A 19,472-nucleotide genomic window follows, 5' to 3' on the forward strand; every position below is an offset into this window, starting at 1 on the left:
TTTTTTGTGAAGAATCAACAAGTGGGACACAACCATGAAGTGGAACGAAATTTATTGGATATTTCAAACTTTGTTAACAAATAAAAAACTGAAAAATTGGGTGTGCAAAATTATTCAGCCCCTTTACTTTCAGTGCAGCAAACTCTCTCCAGAAGTTCAGTGAGGATCTCTGAATGATCCAATGTTGACCTAAATGACTAATGATGATAAATAGAATCCACCTGTGTGTAATCAAGTCTCTGTATAAATGCACCTGCACTGTGATAGTCTCAGAGATCCGTTTAAAGCGCAGAGAGCATCATGAAGAACAAGGAACACCAGGCAGGTCCGAGATACTGTTGTGGAGAAGTTTAAAGCTGGATTTGGATACAAAAAGATTTCCCAAGCTTTAAACATCCCAAGGAGCACTGTGCAAGGGATAATATTGAAATGGAAGGAGTATCAGACCACTGCAAATCTACGAAGACCTGGCCGTCCCTCCAAACTTTCAGCTCATACAAGGAGAAGACTGATCAGAGATGCAGCTAAGAGGCCCATGATCACTCTGGATGAACTGCAGAGATCTACAGCTGAGGTGGGAGACTCTGTCCATAGGACAACAATCAGTCGTTTACTGCACAAATCTGGCCTTTATGGAAGAGTGGCAAGAAGAAAGCCATTTCTTAAAGATATCCATAAAAAGTGTAATTTAAAGTTTGCCACAAGCCACCTGGGAGACACACCAAACATGTGGAAGAAGGTGCTCTGGTCAGATGAAACCAAAATCAAACTTTTTGGCAACAATGCAAAACGTTATGTTTGGTGTAAAAACAACACAGCTCATCACCCTGAACACACCATCCCCACTGTCAAACATGGTGGTGGCAGCATCATGGTTTGGGCCTGCTTTTCTTCAACAGGGACAGGGAAGATGGTTAAAATTGATGGGAAGATGGATGGAGCCAAATACAGGACCATTCTGAAAGAAAACCTGATGGAGTCTGCAAAAGACCTGAGACTGGGACGGAGATTTGTCTTCCAACAAGACAATGATCCAAAACATAAAGCAAAATCTACAATGGAATGGTTCACTAATAAAAATATCCAGGTGTTAGAATGGCCAAGTCAAAGTCCAGACCTGAATCCAATCGAGAATCTGTGGAAAGAACTGAAAACTGCTGTTCACAAACGCTCTCCATCCAACCTCACTGAGCTTGAGCTGTTTTGCGAGGAGGAATAGGCAAAAATTTCAGTCTCTCGATGTGCAAAACTGATAGAGACATACCCCAAGCGACTTACAGCTGTAATCGCAGCAAAAGGTGGCGCTACAAAGTATTAACTTAAGGGGGCTGAATAATTTTGCACGCCCAATTTATCAGTTTTTTATTTGTTAAAGTTTGAAATATCCAATAAATTTCGTTCCACCTCATGATTGTGTCCCACTTGTTGTTGATTCTTCACAAAAAATCACAGTTTTATATCTTTATGTTTGAAGCCTGAAATGTGGCAAAAGGTCGCAAAGTTCAAGGGGGCCGAATACTTTCCCAAGGCACTGTGTATATATATATATATATATATATATATATATATATATATATATAACCCAAAGTATTGGGGCGCTTCCCTTTATATGCACATGAACTTTAACTACCTCCCTCCCACCATATAGACAAATGACGGCGGGCAGGATCCTCTCTCATTCTGCAAAAACGTCATATGACGTCACCCCAGTCTTATCGCGCTTGTGCTCCTGCGGCGGCGCGGCAATCACTGGCACTCTGTGTCCCTGGGACACGGCGCAACCCTGATCTCGGTAAAGAGCCGATGAGGTTGTGCCTATCAGTGATGTCAATCTGTGCCCATCAGTAATGCCAGTCAGTGCTGCCTTTCAGTGCCCATCAGTGCCTGCTCATATGTGCCACCTATCAGTGCCCTTCAGTGCTGCCCATCAGTGCTGTCCAGTGCTGTGCAGACTATAATTGCCCATTAGTGCCCCCTATCAGTGCCTATCAGTGTCCCCTATCAGTGCCCATCAGCGATGAATATTACTGCCTTCTCATCAGTGCCACCTCATCAGTGCCCTTCAGTGCTGTCTCATTAATGCCCATCAGTGCCACCTCATCAGTGCCCATCAGTGCAGCCTACCAGTGACCATCAGTGCAGCCTCATCAGCGCACATCACTGAAGGAGAAAAATTACTTATTTACAAATTTTTCTGACAGAAACTAAGAAAAACTTTTTTTCTGTCTTTTTTCATTTTTTTTAGCAAAAAAATAAAGCTCTATTTGTGTGGGAAAAAAATGATAAAAATTTCATTTGGGTACAGTGTTGCATGACCACGCAATTGTCATTCAAAATGTGACAGCACTGAAAGCTGAAAATTGGTCTGAGCAGGAAGGGGGTAAAAGTGCCCTGTATTAAAGCGATTAATGGCATCCCAATCTTAGTTTGTAGGTTTCAATATTGCCTTGGCCCACCATTTGCAGATATAACAGCTTTAACTCTTCTGGGAAGGCTGTCTACAAGTTTTAGGAGTGTGTCTATAGGAATGTTTGACCACTCTTCCAGAAGCCCATTTCTGAGGTCAGGCACTGATGTTGAACGAGAAGGCCTGGCTCGCAGTCTCCGCTCTAATTCATCCCAAAGGTGTTCTATAGGGTTGAGGTCAGGACTCTGTGCAGGCCAGTCAAGTTCCTCTACCCCAAACTCCCTCATCCATGTCTTTATGGACCTTGATTTGTGCACTGGTGCGCAGTCATGTTGGAATTGGAAGGGGCCAGCCCCAAACTGTTTTCACTAAGTTGGGAGCATGAAATTGTCCATAATGTCTTAGAATGCTGACACCTTAAGAGTTCCCTTCACTGGAACTAAGGGGCCAAGCCAAACCACTGAAAAAACAACCCTACATCATAATCCCGACTCCACCAAATGATTTGGACCAGTGCATAAAGGCACTGATGGGCACTGATAGGCAGCAATTAGGGGCAATAATAGGTGGCACAGATGAGGGCACTGATGAGCAGGCACTCATGGGCACTGAAAGGCAGCACAAACTGGCATTACTGAATGGTTAAACATTCCCATAGACACACTCCTAAACCTTGTGGACAGCCGTCCCAGAAAAGTTGAAGCTGTTATAGCTGCAAGGGGTGGGCCAACTCAATATTGAACCCTTGCCATTAAAGTTCATGTGCATGTAAAGGCAGGTGTTCCAATACTTTTGACGATATAGTGTACTTGATGATGGTAATACAATTTATTATTCTAATATGACATTGAAGGTAATTTTGCAGTAGTTTGTTTTGTTGTTAACCCTTTGCAGATGACTAAGAAAAAACTGTGAAACTAATTTTCCCCCAAATATCCCATTTAAATGTTAGTAAAAAAAAAAAAACTGTTTAAAAGGCTTGTAGTACTTTTGAGTATTTCTTTCAGGCTGGCTATACACTAGTAGCTTTTTGAACAAATGCTCATACAAATATTCATACGAACATTTGTATGAAAATTCTTTGTACATTTGTTCACTGGACGAATGTCATTTGAAAGTGCTTCAAAATTTGCTTTTAACATTCAATTTTGGAGAGAATGGACTTTCCCAAACAAAAACCACGTTCACTGTAAGAAATGTGTTCATTCCATAAAAATGTTTCATCTTACTCCCTTGATTTTTTCGTCACTGTAGTTGAAATAATTATCGATTCGACCTTACTAATGATTGGAAAAATCAAACTAATGTTCTTAAAATGAGAGTCTTCAAACAAAATTCTACTAGTGTTTAGCTAACATAATGCTTTAACTCTGCAATCTCCTGGTTCAGATTAGGGATGAACTTTGGATTTGGACTTGGACTGTACTAGAGTTTGGTCTGGGTTTTGCCTGTTGTAGGTGTTTAGCAAATGGGCAAACTAAATTAGGTGTTTGCTTGCCTGCAGTATTACAAATGCTGCTAAATGTGATCTTCAGGATGATTGTTAGGGAGCCAGTGGCTGTCAGCTTTCTAGCAACCAGTGATGTATCTCCAGCCCCAGACTTGTATAAAGTACTCGAAATTTCTACTTGAGTAAAAGTACAAGTGCTCGATCAAAAAGTGACTTGAGTAGAAGTGGAAGTGCTCACAGAAAAAGTTACTTAAGTAGAAGTACTAAAGTATTCAACATTTTTTTTACTTAAGTATTGCAAGTAGTTTTTTCAAAAAATTTGCTACTTAAGTACTAAAAGTAAAAAGTACCAGTAGTTTTGAAAAAAAAATTCTACTCAAGTACTGAAAGTAGAAGTACAAGTACTGTGTTATGTAGTTATTAAAGAAAGAAGTCAAAAGTTTGAACATCATATTGTTTTTTATTATTTCAAATGATTTATTCAAATGATCAACCTGTGTTTGTTAGTAGTTTCTTGATGCACTTTAAGCGCTGTAGCACCATTTATTTGTTTGTTTCATATTTTCTTTTTATTGGAAAGATCTGGTATAGCAGCTTTTATTATACACAGCCTTTATTTTCGTATGCGCCGATTTACAAATGACATTATACACATTTTTTTGAGCTTTATGCAACCTGCCATCTACTGTTCTGGCAGTGGTAATTTTTTTAAAAGTAACGAGTAACTATGCAGCACAAAAAAAAAAATACTTGAGTAGAAGTATCGAAATCATCGAAAAAATGTAGTGAAGTAAAAGTAGAAGTAGGAGAAAAAAATTCTACTCTAGGAAAGTACAGATACCGCATTTCGGTACTTAAGTACAGTACTTAAGTAGTTCTACTTCGTTACTATACATCTCTGTCCAGCCCATTCCTCTGTTAGCAGGGTTACTGGCTGATAAGTGATGTATAGAAACGGACAGAGATTGTGGCTGAAGTAACTGAACAAATATGGTCATGGCCAGTAAGTTTTCAGTGTCAATACCACCAGTACTTATTTAAAGTGGAGTTCCACCCATTTTACTTACTTTAGATGTATGTAATCCCCTTTAAAATGACTTTTACCAATGGAAAGTTTTTTTGTTTTTTTTTTTTGCTAGTAAATACCTTATTTTCTGCTTTATTTATCCTCTTCTCACTTCTGGGTCCGGTCGGCGATTACGTCATTCGGCGATTCGCAGTGTGTGCTGGGATGTATCTCAGGCCATGAAATCTCGCATTATTACACAGGAGATGAGCTGTACTGCTTGCTCTGCCCCGCCTCCACCACGCCTCCTCTCAGTGAGCTGTACTGTATGTATTGTATTGAGGCCGTGCTCCGCCCGCCTCCTCTGATTGAGCGAGGACTGAAAGCATTATATCCTCACTGAGCTCACTGAGAGGAGGCGGGGCAGGGCACGCAGTACAGCTCATCTCCTGTGTAATAATGCAAGATTTCATGCCCTGAGATACATCCCAGCACACACTGCGAATCGCTGAATTACGTAATCACCAACCGGACCCGGAAGTGAGAAGAGGATAAATAAAGCAGAAAATTAGGTATTTACTAGCAAAAAAAAAAAACTTTCCATTGGTAAAAGTCGTTTTAAAGGGGATTACATACATCTATGTAATCCAATTTCTTAAAAATGGGTGGAACTCCACTTTAAGTGATATACTGTATAAAGTATCAAGATTAAGGGGCCTTAATTATTTTTAGTACAGTTCTATAGCAGTCTTCCCCTCAACTAAATATAATTCCTTATTTATATAAGTAACACATATTGTTTGTATTTTGAGACATGGGAAGTGATTCAAAAAGAGATAACATAAGCACATTGGAATATTCAATTTAAAATATATACTCATCGCTGTTAGCATGGTTACTGACTGACAGGGGATGTATGCAAAGGGGCAGAGGTTGTGGCTGACATAACTGACCAAATATTATGATGGCCCTATCTGGTCAATCAACCTGGCCACATCTCATCAATGACATCAGCCACTATCCCACCCGTTTGTCGTTATGCACCTGTTATCAACAAATCTGTCATTCAGCGAAGAGCAGCAATAAGAGAGCGAAGCAGAAACAAAAAGGAATGCTCTCACAGATATATGAGAGCTTGGGACTTTTAAGGTGCCAATAACTGTAGTCAACACATTGAATAAAATTCAAAATTTTATTTATATTTACTAAAAAACATATAATGACCACATATTAAAAGACAAAAGGACCAATCAAAAGTCGCTGTCCATCAAAGTGCGATAAAGAGTCGTTTTAGCATTGGGCATGTTTTTTCATTTGGTGAGTCAGCAGGCATTGTTCATCAGGACTGACTATGATCTCCATTGTTGAAACATGTCATTACATTGTGGGACCCCCACAACCACTGGGCCAGGGTTGTGGGGATGAGGGACCCCCTGGCAGAGTTCCCTTCCCAGGTTGAGTGCATGTTTTCTAAGGTGGTTAAGGAGGGGGGCTCTCTCTCACATTTCTTGGTTCTGCAAGGATTTTGTGTGGACCTCATGTAGTTTTTTATATTTCCTGGGGTATCCCCTTAAAATCCATATCACGTCCTTCTGGTATAGACTTTGGGGGACTCCACTCAGTTTTTTTGGTGTGGTTTTTGTGTGTGGGATCCCCTTTAGATCCATACTAGACCCACATTAAAGATAAGGGTCTGGTATGCTTTTTAAAAAGGGGAACCCCGTGCATTTTTGTTTCTTTTGTCATTTTTTGCTGTTGACTGTACTACAGCAAAAGTTATATTTTAGAAAGAGTATATAACATTTGCTGGTAATTTACATTTCCCTGACAACTTCTGTTTTTTTTAATGGCATAGGGAACTCGGCAAAAAGGTCCCCAAAAACACATACAAGACTCTTAAGCATCTGGCCATGTATGTATTTTGGTATACTTTGTGGGGTGCATAATACATACCAGTACCCCCTTGGGTGGTCTCCAAGCAGTTTTTACAGAGAAATCCAGGTTGACCGGGAAATGTCATTTACTGGCAATGTAAATGCCATTTTGTTTTCTTTGTAAATGTCAACTTGGTTGTAGTACACTTTATACATTTTTCAGGTGTGCCACTTTACAGACAGATTCAGGGCAACCCATAAGCATATTATTTAAATGATGTGGGCATTTTTGTTGTTTAACTTTAAAGCGGTTGTAGACCCTTGCATATACCCAGTAAAGGGACTAACCTAAGGTGACACACAGAGATTTCCTTTTACATAGGTTGTGCATGTTTATCTGTAGCCATCTTTTCTCTACAAACAAATCCTGTAAGTGAGCCGGCAACTCCAAATCCATTTAGAAAATGTATTTGTTACATGAAAGAGTACACAGGAAGGCTAACATGTTTCGGCTAACCGCCTTGATCACAGCAAAATAACGAAGTGAGATACAGAGTATATATATATAGTGCACAAAACTCCACCTACCCACCAAGAAATCAGACAATTGTGCTAATTCAAAATACAAATTGCTTAATTGGTAACCGGGCATAACACTAAGAAAGTTTATGGACATGAACACAATATTAAGAGAAGAAACAAAAAAAGTTCAAAGAAATTAAACAACAAATAAAAAATCAATGGAAATATGGATACATATATAAATACATAAAGGCAATAACCTTGTAAAAATGTATGGCCCCAATGCATTTAAAAAAGCCAAAAAAAATAAATAAAAGGGATGTTAAAAGCACAGGATAAATAATCCATGATTCAAAGCACTAACAATACACTAGATTGAATGATGGCATCGCTTCAGAAAAAGGTCCACATCATACCTGTAATTCATACCTGCAGGAATCCTAGTGTGGAGATTAAAAATCCACCAGACCTCCCTTTCAAGGAGCTTCCTGTGGGTGTCACCCCCTCAGAGAGAACCTTTAACCCTTTCCAAATCACAGAATTTAAAAGAATTCATGTTGCCAGCATGAGTATGTTTGAAGTGTTTCGAGACATTGGATAATCCCCTGTCGCTAGTGTAAGAAGCGCCATGATAATGTTTACTAACTCTGGCTCGCAAAGGGTGTGACATACACCCTACATACTGACGTACATTCTATGGCATTGACCACATTAGAAGTGCCACAGTTGACATAGTTACGGATAGTAAATTCTCTCCCAGTAGCAAAAGCAGTAATGGTTTTATGTTTACTGCTGAGCTTGTCGCAAAAGTGGCAGGTGTTCAAGCCACATATATATATGAGCCAGAGACAGTCAACCATGTCTTGTTCTGTCGCGAAGACAGAAATAGGCTAGTGGATAAAATATTCCCCAGGGTACTTGAAGTGCAGCTTGAGAATCTGCAGCCTGCAGACAAAATGGAAATTACATCAGAATCTGCATGTAAAACCGATAGATCAATAGTGCAATACACCACTCATATATTTAGACATTCAATTAGAATAGTGTAACCATACATTTATAATAATAAAAAAAAGGAAAAACAAAAGTAAAAAAAAATAAAAAATGTGCCCATAAGTTCAATATCAATGTGCATGTGTTCAGTCCACAAAGTAACGTTTTTAATCATTTATTCAGCAATGTGTAAAAATCCTTGAAAAGTTGTGACGATAGGATGGGACCACTACCAGCAGGTGAAATAACTGTTCACCTCTCAGAAAGACCAATTGATCAAAATACACTTTTTATACAGAACGCTCAAGGAAATTATACCTTCCACTGCAATGGTCTCCCTCTCTGGATAACCAGATTACTCCACTGATCAATCTCTGCAGGCTTTCAGAATCCTCACTTCCAGTTTGAAAAATCACTCAAAGTAAAGGAAAAAAAAATGAAGGTGGCTTTGGGTGGAGCCTGTGATGTCATTTCTGGTGACACTGATACACGGAAGTGCGGTGAAGAGGAGTTCCCTCGATCTGTGTTTTTACATGGTTTTAATGTGAGCTGCCTTTTGGATGTTTTAATAAAAATTGGTGGAAGTTGGCAATATTGCACTATGTATTTTTCCTTTATTCTGAGTGATTTATCAAACTGGAAGTGAGGATCCTGAAAGCCCGCAGGGATTGATCGGTGGAGTAATCGGTGGCCTACATAGCAAAGAGCACATGGAAGAGCAACGCATGTGAGACAAAAACGGAAACAATTCACAGCTCAATTCACCAAACTGGTTGGTGAATTGAGCTGGGATTTTTTTCTGTTTTTGTCTCACATGTGTCGCCCCTCTATGTGCTCTTTGCTATGCAGGCCAGTTATAGGTGGGGGCAGGGACCATTTTGTTTGTTTCTCAGTGTTATGCTGGGTTTGTATTTTTAATTAGCACAATTGGCTGATTGCTTGTTGAATAGGTGGGGATTTTTGCACTATATATACTCTGTATACTTCATTATTGTGCTGTGATCAAGGCGGTTTGCCAAAACATGTTACCTTTCCTGTATACTCTTTTCATGCAACAAATACATTTTCTATACAGATTTGGAGTTTCCGGCTTACTTACTGGATTTGTTTCTCTCTTGTTGTCTAGAGGACATTGGAGCCAGAGCACCCAACTGTGGATCCCATCCATGAACTTTATAAGGAGGGAGGTTCCCCTGTTCAGAGCACTGCATCTGTTGTCTATCCATATTTTCTCTACAACTGCCTAAAATCCATAATTTGCATTGCTTTTCCGAGCTTCTAAAGGCAGGGGGCTGGGATCTGCTGTCATTCACTGCACGACTGGGAATAATCTGAGACTTGAATGGAGGGAAGGAACACACACCCACTACACAATCTCATAGGGAAACATACACATTTAAGGCTGTCAATCACAGGATGTATGATTGAGTCCCCTGTCCTAATCTAACCTTTGGAGTCAGCACAGCCTGTCAGAAATGACACATGCAGATAGCAGAGGAAGCAGACTGCAGACAGAAATCACATATTTTTAAAAAAATTGCTTCTTTACCAAACTGTATTTTTTAAACATTTTATGCATTAGTACAGTATATGTCCCCCAGGGCAGTGCACAGCCCATTAGCCATTTGGTTGACAATCCCTTGCCAGTTGGCCAAACTGAATTTAAAGATTTGGCTGGCTTTAACCCCTTTGTAACCAGGGTCAAAACTAATCTTATTGCTCAAGCCCAATTTTGCAAATTTGACATGTGTTCATAGAACTGTACATATCATCACAACTACTTAGTGTAGCCAGATGGATTAGACCTTGTGTTTTTCAGGACAGATTAGGTTTTCATTTGGTGGGAAATAATAATAGATATCCCCCCCTTTTTTTTTTTTTAATTATCAAAGCAAAACTAGCCCAAAAAAAAAATGACAATTTTAGCTGTATATTTGTATGCCCTTACCATGTGTCACCATCAAAAAATCTGCAAAATATATTCTTTTACTTCGGAAGACTGCGGCAATACCACCTATATGTGTGCAATTTATTCTTTGTACCCATAGCAGAGGCAAGAAAAAAAGTATGTTTTTTAATCTAAACACATTAAAATTCACACTGACACTAATGGATACTAACTGACAATTACACTGCCACTAACTGACATGTACACTGCCACGAACTGCTATTAACTGATATTTACACTGCCACTAAATGACACTGTCTCTAACTGACACTGACAGTAACTGAAATAGTGCCACTAACTGACACTAACACTGACACCTACACTCACTAAGCTGGGTAAAACATTGAACTAGTTAATTTTTTTTTCTTTAACAGAATGTATTTTGTACAGACTTCACTTTAGGCCATTTTCACACTGACAGACCGATCGGGTCTGCATGTCAGTTAATCAGGAGGACCCGATCAGGCAGTCCATTGCTTTTTAACAATCTGATCGCGTCTGCTAAAAACACATGGATGGGGATCCAATCCCCATCCGTCCGGCGGATCAGATCATTTGACAGTCGGATGGTAATGGATCGATAGTCTCTTTATATCTAACAGCCGCAAAGAGAACAGTAGGCTGTGGCTGTGTCTGATTTGCATCAGTGGAGCAAACACGGACCTGTCCTCCACCTGCTCAGAGGGGATCAGTGGACAGATCCCCTGCTGAGCAGGTGGATCCACTTGATGGAGTCCACCCTGTGTATCTTTACCTCCTCGCTAGCAGAGAAGTCTGTTGTCTCTCCTCTTTACAGAGACAACATAGGCACTTGCTGCAGAATGAATGGCTATCACAGTGATCATGTGATTGGGAACTGGTTTCCCAGTTACCTAATGTTAGTAGAGATCCAGGGCTGTCACCAAACAAGCACACTCCCAACATAAAGACAAGAACACATATATGCGGTACCCAGGTTCTTAAAGCCTACTTCCTGGACACTACAAATACTGTATGTGTTACACTATCGTAAAGGGGTTAATGTGGCTCAGATTAACAGTCAAAACTTTAGCACAGTTCGACGAGCCCCCTACGACCTGAAGCCAGGTAAGATTGGCGCATAAAGAAATTTAGCTGTTTTCATATGGCTGTAGGTAAATTTGCAAGGCAAGGTCATTTATAACAGGCAGTAAAAATTTGAGCTATTTGAATTGAATCATGGATTACATTATCTATTTAATTTTTCAAAGAATATTTTCTCTTAAATTGTATGTAGACCCTAAAAAACAAACTTCTATTGCCTTCTTTTGGTCTGTTAAATATACAATTTAAATTTTTTTTGTTATATATTTTCCATAAGTACAAATAAATAACTGTTGGTCCTGTTAGAAATCCTGTGAGATGTTAACTTGCTGTGCTCCTGACTGTTATCAGTTAGCATTATTCCCACCTACCAAACACCTCCCATATGTTATGGAGCTGATAAAAGCACTGATTCTGTAGTTTTACCACACTTCTTGTCCTAGGGTGACTACTTTGCTAAAGTTAGTAAGTGAGCATCTGTCACCCTAGTACAGGATGTATTCCTGGTAGGATCACTGGATGGAAAAAAGGTTAAAAAAAAAAAATGAATTTAGCCACCACATTTAAGTATTGGAATGTTGCAGTATAATACATTTTTATTCTTTGGTTTATACCTTAAAATGTGATGTAAAGTTTGTATTTTATTTACATATTTATAAAAAAATTTTGATACTAAGCACAGATGTCTATATTTTTGCTTTCGCTTTGTCTGATCTGTTGAGAAACCAGTTCTATTAGGTTGGATATTGTTATGAAAGTCTTTTGTCAAATCTCAGTTGTTTAGCCAGCACAATTAGGGAAGCTTCGAAGACCAGTGTACATTTAAAAATCCTTCTAACATAAGCAATTCAATTAACTGGAAGACCTTTTCCAGAGTAAATGATAAAGTGTAAATCAGCTCTTAATATTTCATTAAATCTTCAATGAAATGGTTTTAAATAGCTTCGATCTTTATTAATTATAAGGGTTATTGGTGCATGATCAAACCAAGTTATTGAATTAATTACAGCTCGATCAACTTAAAGAAGGAGACCGAGGCAAAAAAAAAGATCTAGTATATAATTTATGTTGTGTCAAATAATATATATATTCTATTTCTTGGGTGGTAGGTATTTTATCAGCTATACATCAAATAGTTTATAATTGTATCGAAACGTTTGGAACTGTTTAAGTGTGAAAATTCTTAAGAAAATCTTAGGAAAATATATACGAAAATTCTCAGAACATTCTTAGAACTTTTATTAGTCATTCAAAAGATTTTGTATGTTTGTATTATTTAATTTTAGAATGAATGTACTTTAATGAACGAAAACCAAATACATTGTTAGAAATTCATTCATGCGAGAAAAATCTTCCATCCCCTCCTTCAAATTTCTCACTGCGGATGAAAATGAATGTTGATTTCACCCCACTAACGATTAGAAAAATGAACAAACTTTCTTAGAACCTTTTTTTCCTAATAATTTTTATTTCAAATTCTGCCCATCTATGGCTAACTTCACTGTATGTACGGTAATAGTAAAGGAAAAGCCAATGCGCTACCAATGGGGTAAAGACATGGGGGGGAGGGGGTTGGGGATGTACTGTATGTGAGTAAAGAATATATGTGGATAAAATATATATATATAAAGATAAATAAATTAAACATGCAGCCAATTCTGTAGTGTCACCACGCACTGAACAAATTTGAAGAAGAGGGGGAATCGGCGCTCGTTTCTCTAGGAGTTAATGATAATCCAAAAAAGTTTTATTTTCCTAGGAATATAAATGATCCTGCAGATAGATATGGCAAATACTCCTAGCTATAGCGTGGATGCTCAAACGGTGAATATTGATGTGTAAACAAAATAAATGAAGTGTATAGCTTAAATATGGTGATAAATCAAGCTAACAGAGCATCAAAAATAACAAAATAATGTGCAGGATATTCAAAATAATGCAATACTAATGTGTATTAAATAAATATAATAAAATTAGACATTAAATGTATAAATATAGTGAAAAGTCCCATAATACATAACTTAAGTCTCAATAAAGTGCAAACAAACTCGTGCAAAACTGCAAATCCAGTCCAAACTGGAAAATTCCAATATCTGTGTGCACCTTCACCCACTATTGGATGGCTGCTCACCTCAGATTTTGACCCATGTGTTACCAATGGGTCAGAAATAGCAGTTCCCTTAATGGAATGTAATCCTGTGGATGTATTCTCCAATGGCTGACGATCTCTCAGTCTTAGATAAACAAAAAGGATTGCAGCGCTCAAATAAAATGAAGTGCAAACATATTGAAGTGCATCGATTGTATACATTGTCCCAGTTATGGATTGTGACAAACAATATAATGATTGTTCATTATATTGAACAATCATTATTGTACAGTGACCGTATGAATTTGTCAAGTTGGTTTTAATAATATTTGTCTTTTAACTTTGAATATATGAAATAAAAAATTGTTTTTAGATACAATGTTGAATCTCTTATTTATGAGTACCTAAAAAATCCCATTACAAAAAAAAAAAATTCTTGGCTGGGATTAAGTTATGTGACCAACCCTTTTAGGCAAACCAAAGGAATGCTTGGTTGTATCTACTAGTATGTTTTACAGTGACAACTTTGAAAAAACAAATGTTGCATTGTTTTTGTTTGCACTAAGATGAAGACAATGCAGCAGCTATTGTAGGGTCATAATTGATTTTGTTATTCGGATAATAAAAAAACTGTGCAACATATGTTTACCTTTGACTGACCATGCATTATCTTGTAATGAAATTACTGGGCTAACCATCACAATGATGTAAATGTAATGAGGACTAATATCATAATTGAATGCAATAAATGGGAAAATATTACTTTGACTTTTCTTTAAAGAAAGACATTTTGAAAAGAGTCGGAGAAGAATCATACCTAATTGTAGAACAACTATGCAGTGTATCTGAAAGGAAGCAAATCTGATTAACTGTGGCAGGTCTCATGTGTTCTGCTCATAAATCTCACACCTGCTAATGCATTAGAGATGGCAGGTGTAAACATGATGAAAAAGTGCAATTTCATAATGTCATGTGAGATTAAGATATGCAAATTAAATCTGGTCTTGTACCCAGCAAAATAAAATGCAGTCGGACACAGGGTTATTCCAGAATTAATTTCTTCCTGCTAATAATACATTTTTTAGAACTAAGTTCAGTTGCTAAAGTTCACCTCAAAATCACAAAGGCAATAAAAAGTGCTTCCAAAATGAACATACAGTACAAACCATCCAGACTAATATTACTGTACCAAGAAAGTCAAGTTAAAAGATTACATCATAATGTACTCCAGTATCCAATATTATTGCAGTCAGTTTTATAAGTATTGGTATTTGCAAAAGATAATGTGCAACTCAGAGAGAATTACAAAAATACATAAAAGTAAAATCAGACTACTAGGAACAAGTCAACTCATGCGTGTTTATGGCTAATTGTATTTGCCCATGAACAATGGTTAGCCCACAACACCCTTATGTGGATGGTTTTGTGACCATGTGTATTTTAACATTAGTAGTCATTTGCCAAGAATCCATTATGATTCAGCTAACAACTTTCCACCTTCTGCAGAAATCAATCAGCAGATGTGAAGTGCTCTGGCATTTGCCCTGTATAAAAAGTAAACATGCAGCCATCTCTTTTGCTGTGGACTGGGAAGGGAGTAGTATAGCTCATGTTAAGTAGACAGGTTGTTAGATAGTCATGGAAGATCACTTAAAATGTTGGGCTGTCTATTAGCTGTTGTACTGTATCTGATGAAGTGCTTAGCATCATTTCTTTTTTCAATCTTTTAGCCCCTGTTCACATCAGGGTGATTTGACATGCGATTTAACATGTCAAATTGCATGCCAAATCGCAGCCTTATTGCTGGCAATGGCACCGTCCGAATCGGTGAAACGCAGACTTTGTGGCACCACACCTATTTCCAAAAGTAGTTCCTGTACAACTTTTGGTGACTTCGGGGGCGATTTCAATAGACATCCGTGCAGTGAAGCTGCACAGATGTTTTTCATATTGCCCTCAAACTCGAAATGAAATGTGGTTTTGAAATCTTACGATTTCAAACCTGCCTCAAATGTGAATGTACCCTTAGGCTGGATTCACACTGGTGCGAACACAGACATTGCATGTGATTGCATGTGATTCACACCACATTGCTGTGAAGGTCATATGCGATGTCTGTGCGATGCAAATTCAGCCGTTCAGTTTGTTTGGCTAAACTTGCATCACATTTTGACAAAAATGGTACAGGACCCTTTTTTTGGTCCACACTGGAATCGGATCGCATGGGTATTCACACCCATGCAATCCAATTCCTGCACCATTTCACAGTGCGCACTGTGATCTGCGAAACGATCTGGGGGTGTCAATAATATTACATTGACATCTGCAGCAGTTCTCACAGATTCACAGGGTTTCCCACGCCGCACCAGTGTGAACCCAGCCTCAAGGCTAGGCAGTGGGCTGATCGATAAAAATAAATAGATTTCCCCATCTGCACAAGCAAGGTGGATGGAGGAATCCCTGTGTGGTGCTATTGTATTTTGACAGCAGGGACGGGGACTCCTCCAGTGTCTGAAAAACACTGATCAGCGCTGCAACTGCTGATCAAATGAAAATGTTCCAACATACCACATAAGTCAATTATTAGAGAGTAGAGTTGAGCGAACACCTGGATGTCCGGGTCCGGCAGGTCTGGCCGAACTTGAACAAAAAGTCCGGGTTCGTGACCCAGACTTAACCCGAACTTGACCCCGATCCCGAACCCCATTGAAGTCAATGGTGACCCGAACTTTTGAGCACTAAAATGGTTCTAAAAAAAACATGGAAAGGGCTAGAGGGCTGCAAATGGCAGCAAAATCTTGTTAAGAGCATGGCAAGTGCTCTGCAAACAAATGTGGATAGAGAAATAACTTAAAATAACATAAAAGACATAAAAGTAAATTGGTGATTTTTGAATGGCAGATTAGAACACAGCAGTGTCTAAAGGCTTTATCTCACAGTAACATATAAAGGAAAAACTGAAAAAAAATGTTTCCCTTTAAATTGGTGATTTTTGAATAGCAGATTAGAACAGCACTGTGTGTAAAGGCTGTATGTCACAGTAACGTATGAATGAAAAACTGAAAAATATTTATTTTTCCCTTAAATTGGTGATTTTTGAATATCAGATTAGAACAGCAGTGTCTAAACGCTGTATGTCACAGTAAAATATGAAGGAAAAACGTTTTTTTTTTTCAAAAAATCCAGATTAAGCAGACACATATGCAATGAGCTTGTATTAAATGTCCGCTGCATGCTGCACGCCGCCCACCTAAAAGACTGATAAAAGTTATTTTTTTCTCCCTCCTCCTCACTGGGCTCAGGTCAGGGCAAAAAGATTGTGCACTGCACCTCCACACAATAAAATCGATGTAGATCACTGTCTGATTAAAGAACATTCTTCTGTCCTGTGTCCTATTCTTTCCCTGAAAGCAATCTCTAGCCTGCCCCTACAATAATCTCCTATCTCTCCCTCAAATAAGCAGCAGCAGGAACCTGTCCCTACAGTAGTTAGAGCAGAGTGACGTGCGGCGCTACGTGACTCCAGCTTATATAGAGGCTGGGTCACATGCTGCACTGGCCAATCACAGCCATGCCATTAGTAGGCATGGCTGTGATGGTTTCTAAGGGCACACTAGTTAAACGCTTGTTGATTGGCTGCCCTGCAGCTGTTGAAACCGCGCCATTAAAACCACGCCAAAACAACCGAACAACGGACTGTATCCCGAATATACAGTAAAATGTTCGGGTCCGTGTCCGGGTACTGAAAACCCAAAAGTCCGGTACGATCCCGAACAATACAGTCCATGTTCGCTCAACCCTATTAGAGAGGCCATAGATGAATTCAAATTCGGCAGGTCTCTGTTGAAGAGTTTCACTCCTTTTAGCACCTCAGGCAATAGTGTTCCCATCAGGACAGTAGCAACCTGATAACAGACACTGCACTATTGTTTCAGCCAGGTGTTAGACTGGCCATACACTGTGTGAATTTTATTTTCTGCAACCATGGCTTGCAGGAAAGAAATTTGTACGATTCCCCCATCAGAGTGTTGAAAGGGGAATCAGTAACTGTCTTCTCCCAGCGGAGGGGAGGAGCAATCCCCGCCAGGAGAAGACAGGGATTATTGCTATTGGCTATAGAAGCCGCTAGTGATAAGCGCAAGAGAATCCGGTAGGCTGGTTGTACCCAAGTTGAATGGCCCATTAAGAATTTGCTACTGGTGACCCAAGTTGAACAATCCATCAACTTGGTACATTCAGCCTGCCTATTAACGGTTCGAACCTTGGACGTTTCAGCAGGAGATTCAGCTGCTGTATAGCAGGCCTTACTGTGTACTTTTTTTTTTTACTTGACTGAAAAGCAACCTCTTTAATATTCTGAAGCTGATAAAAAATATGTTGCTATTACCTGAGACAGGTCTAACAGTTTGTGTTGCATTTTATTACTTTATTATAAACTAAGGTATTAACTCCCTTACCGGTATCCCCGAGCGTGACTCGGGGTGGATTTTTTATGCTAGGATCGGTATCCCTGAGTCACGCTCGGGGTAGATGTGCAGAGCCTGCAGCGGGGTTCCTTACCTTCTCCTGGCGATCCAGCGATGATCTCCCATTGCTGTGATCGCCAGCCGAGATCCCCGCCGCTCGTCCGTCGGTGTGATGACTTCCTGGTTCCGTTCCCTGCAGCAGCAATGGTGCATGGGAGCGGAACTGGGAGGGAAATTCAAATGTTGCACAAAACACAAACACATAACATTTATATATATATATATATATATACACACACACATATATATATACATATATATATATATATATATATATATATATATATATATATATATATACACACATACATATATATATACATATATATATATACATACATATATATATATATATACAGTAAACCCCCCTCCATTACGGGGGTTACGTTCTGGACCCAGCAGCGAAAAGTGAAATTCCGCGAAATAGAAAAACCCTATTAAAATGCATTGTAGGCATGTTTATTTTACTGTCACTGTACGTGTAGAAGCATTTTAAGGTCTTTAAACACACTTTTAAAACAATAGAAACTCATTTAAACACATAAAAGATACTAAGAGACATAGCAAGAGCTATGGAAAACACAAAAATATTTCATTTTCAATGATTTATATAGTAAAATAACATTAGAAAAAAAACGCGAATTACCGAGACCGCAAAAACTGAACCGCGATGGAGCGGGGGATTACTGTACATATATATATATATATATATATATATATATATATAAAATATATAACGCATGAATTATAGACAATGTGCAATTGTATTATATAATATATATATATATATATATTAGTGCTGTCAAAATTAGCGCGTTAATAACGCATTAACTCAAATTCATTTTAACGGCGCTAATTTTTTTAACGCACGATTAACGCAGCGCGCATCACCTGTTTGACCCGTGGCCTAGCCCGTAGTTGGAGAGATAGAGATGCAGCAGCAAACAGAAATGGAAAAAGAAAGGGGTCTTCTGAACGGAAAATTTATATACAAAACGAGGTCTGATGGTTCTGTCGACAAGACAAAAGTTATCTGCATTTATTGTCGATGTGAATTAAGTTATCACCGCAGCACGTCGAGTTTAAAATATCACTTGATGGCGAAGCATACAACTGACACGGAGAGCCCCCCTCCCCCTTGTCAAAGGCAGACCACAATGGATCAAAGTTTGCAGCGGAGATCGATGGATAAGTCCACAACTAATAGACTCACCTCAACTATAGCTAAATGGGTGGCTACAGCATGTAGACCAGTTAATGTGGTCGAGGACGAGGGTCTACTTGAAATTATTCGCATCGCATCTAACGATTCTACATACGAACTACCTTCAAGAGCCACCATTACAACCAAGATTCACAACTTATATGAAGAGGAGAAAGCTAAAGTTCAGGAGGCATTGAGACAGACAAACACGGTTGCGCTCACCGGAGATTATTGGACTTCCCTCAGTAACCATAGCTAGCTAGGCGTCACAGCACATTATTTTGACGCGCACTGGAAACTTCAGTCTCACGCTTTGACCGTTATGAAGACAGAAGATAGACACTATGCTGACGTTTGCGCTGAGCACTTTCTTCAAGTAGCCAGACAGTGG

The sequence above is a fragment of the Pelophylax lessonae genome (assembly GCF_965119305.1).
Source record: "Pelophylax lessonae genome assembly, chromosome: 4".
Classification (NCBI taxonomy): Eukaryota; Metazoa; Chordata; class Amphibia; order Anura; family Ranidae; genus Pelophylax; species Pelophylax lessonae.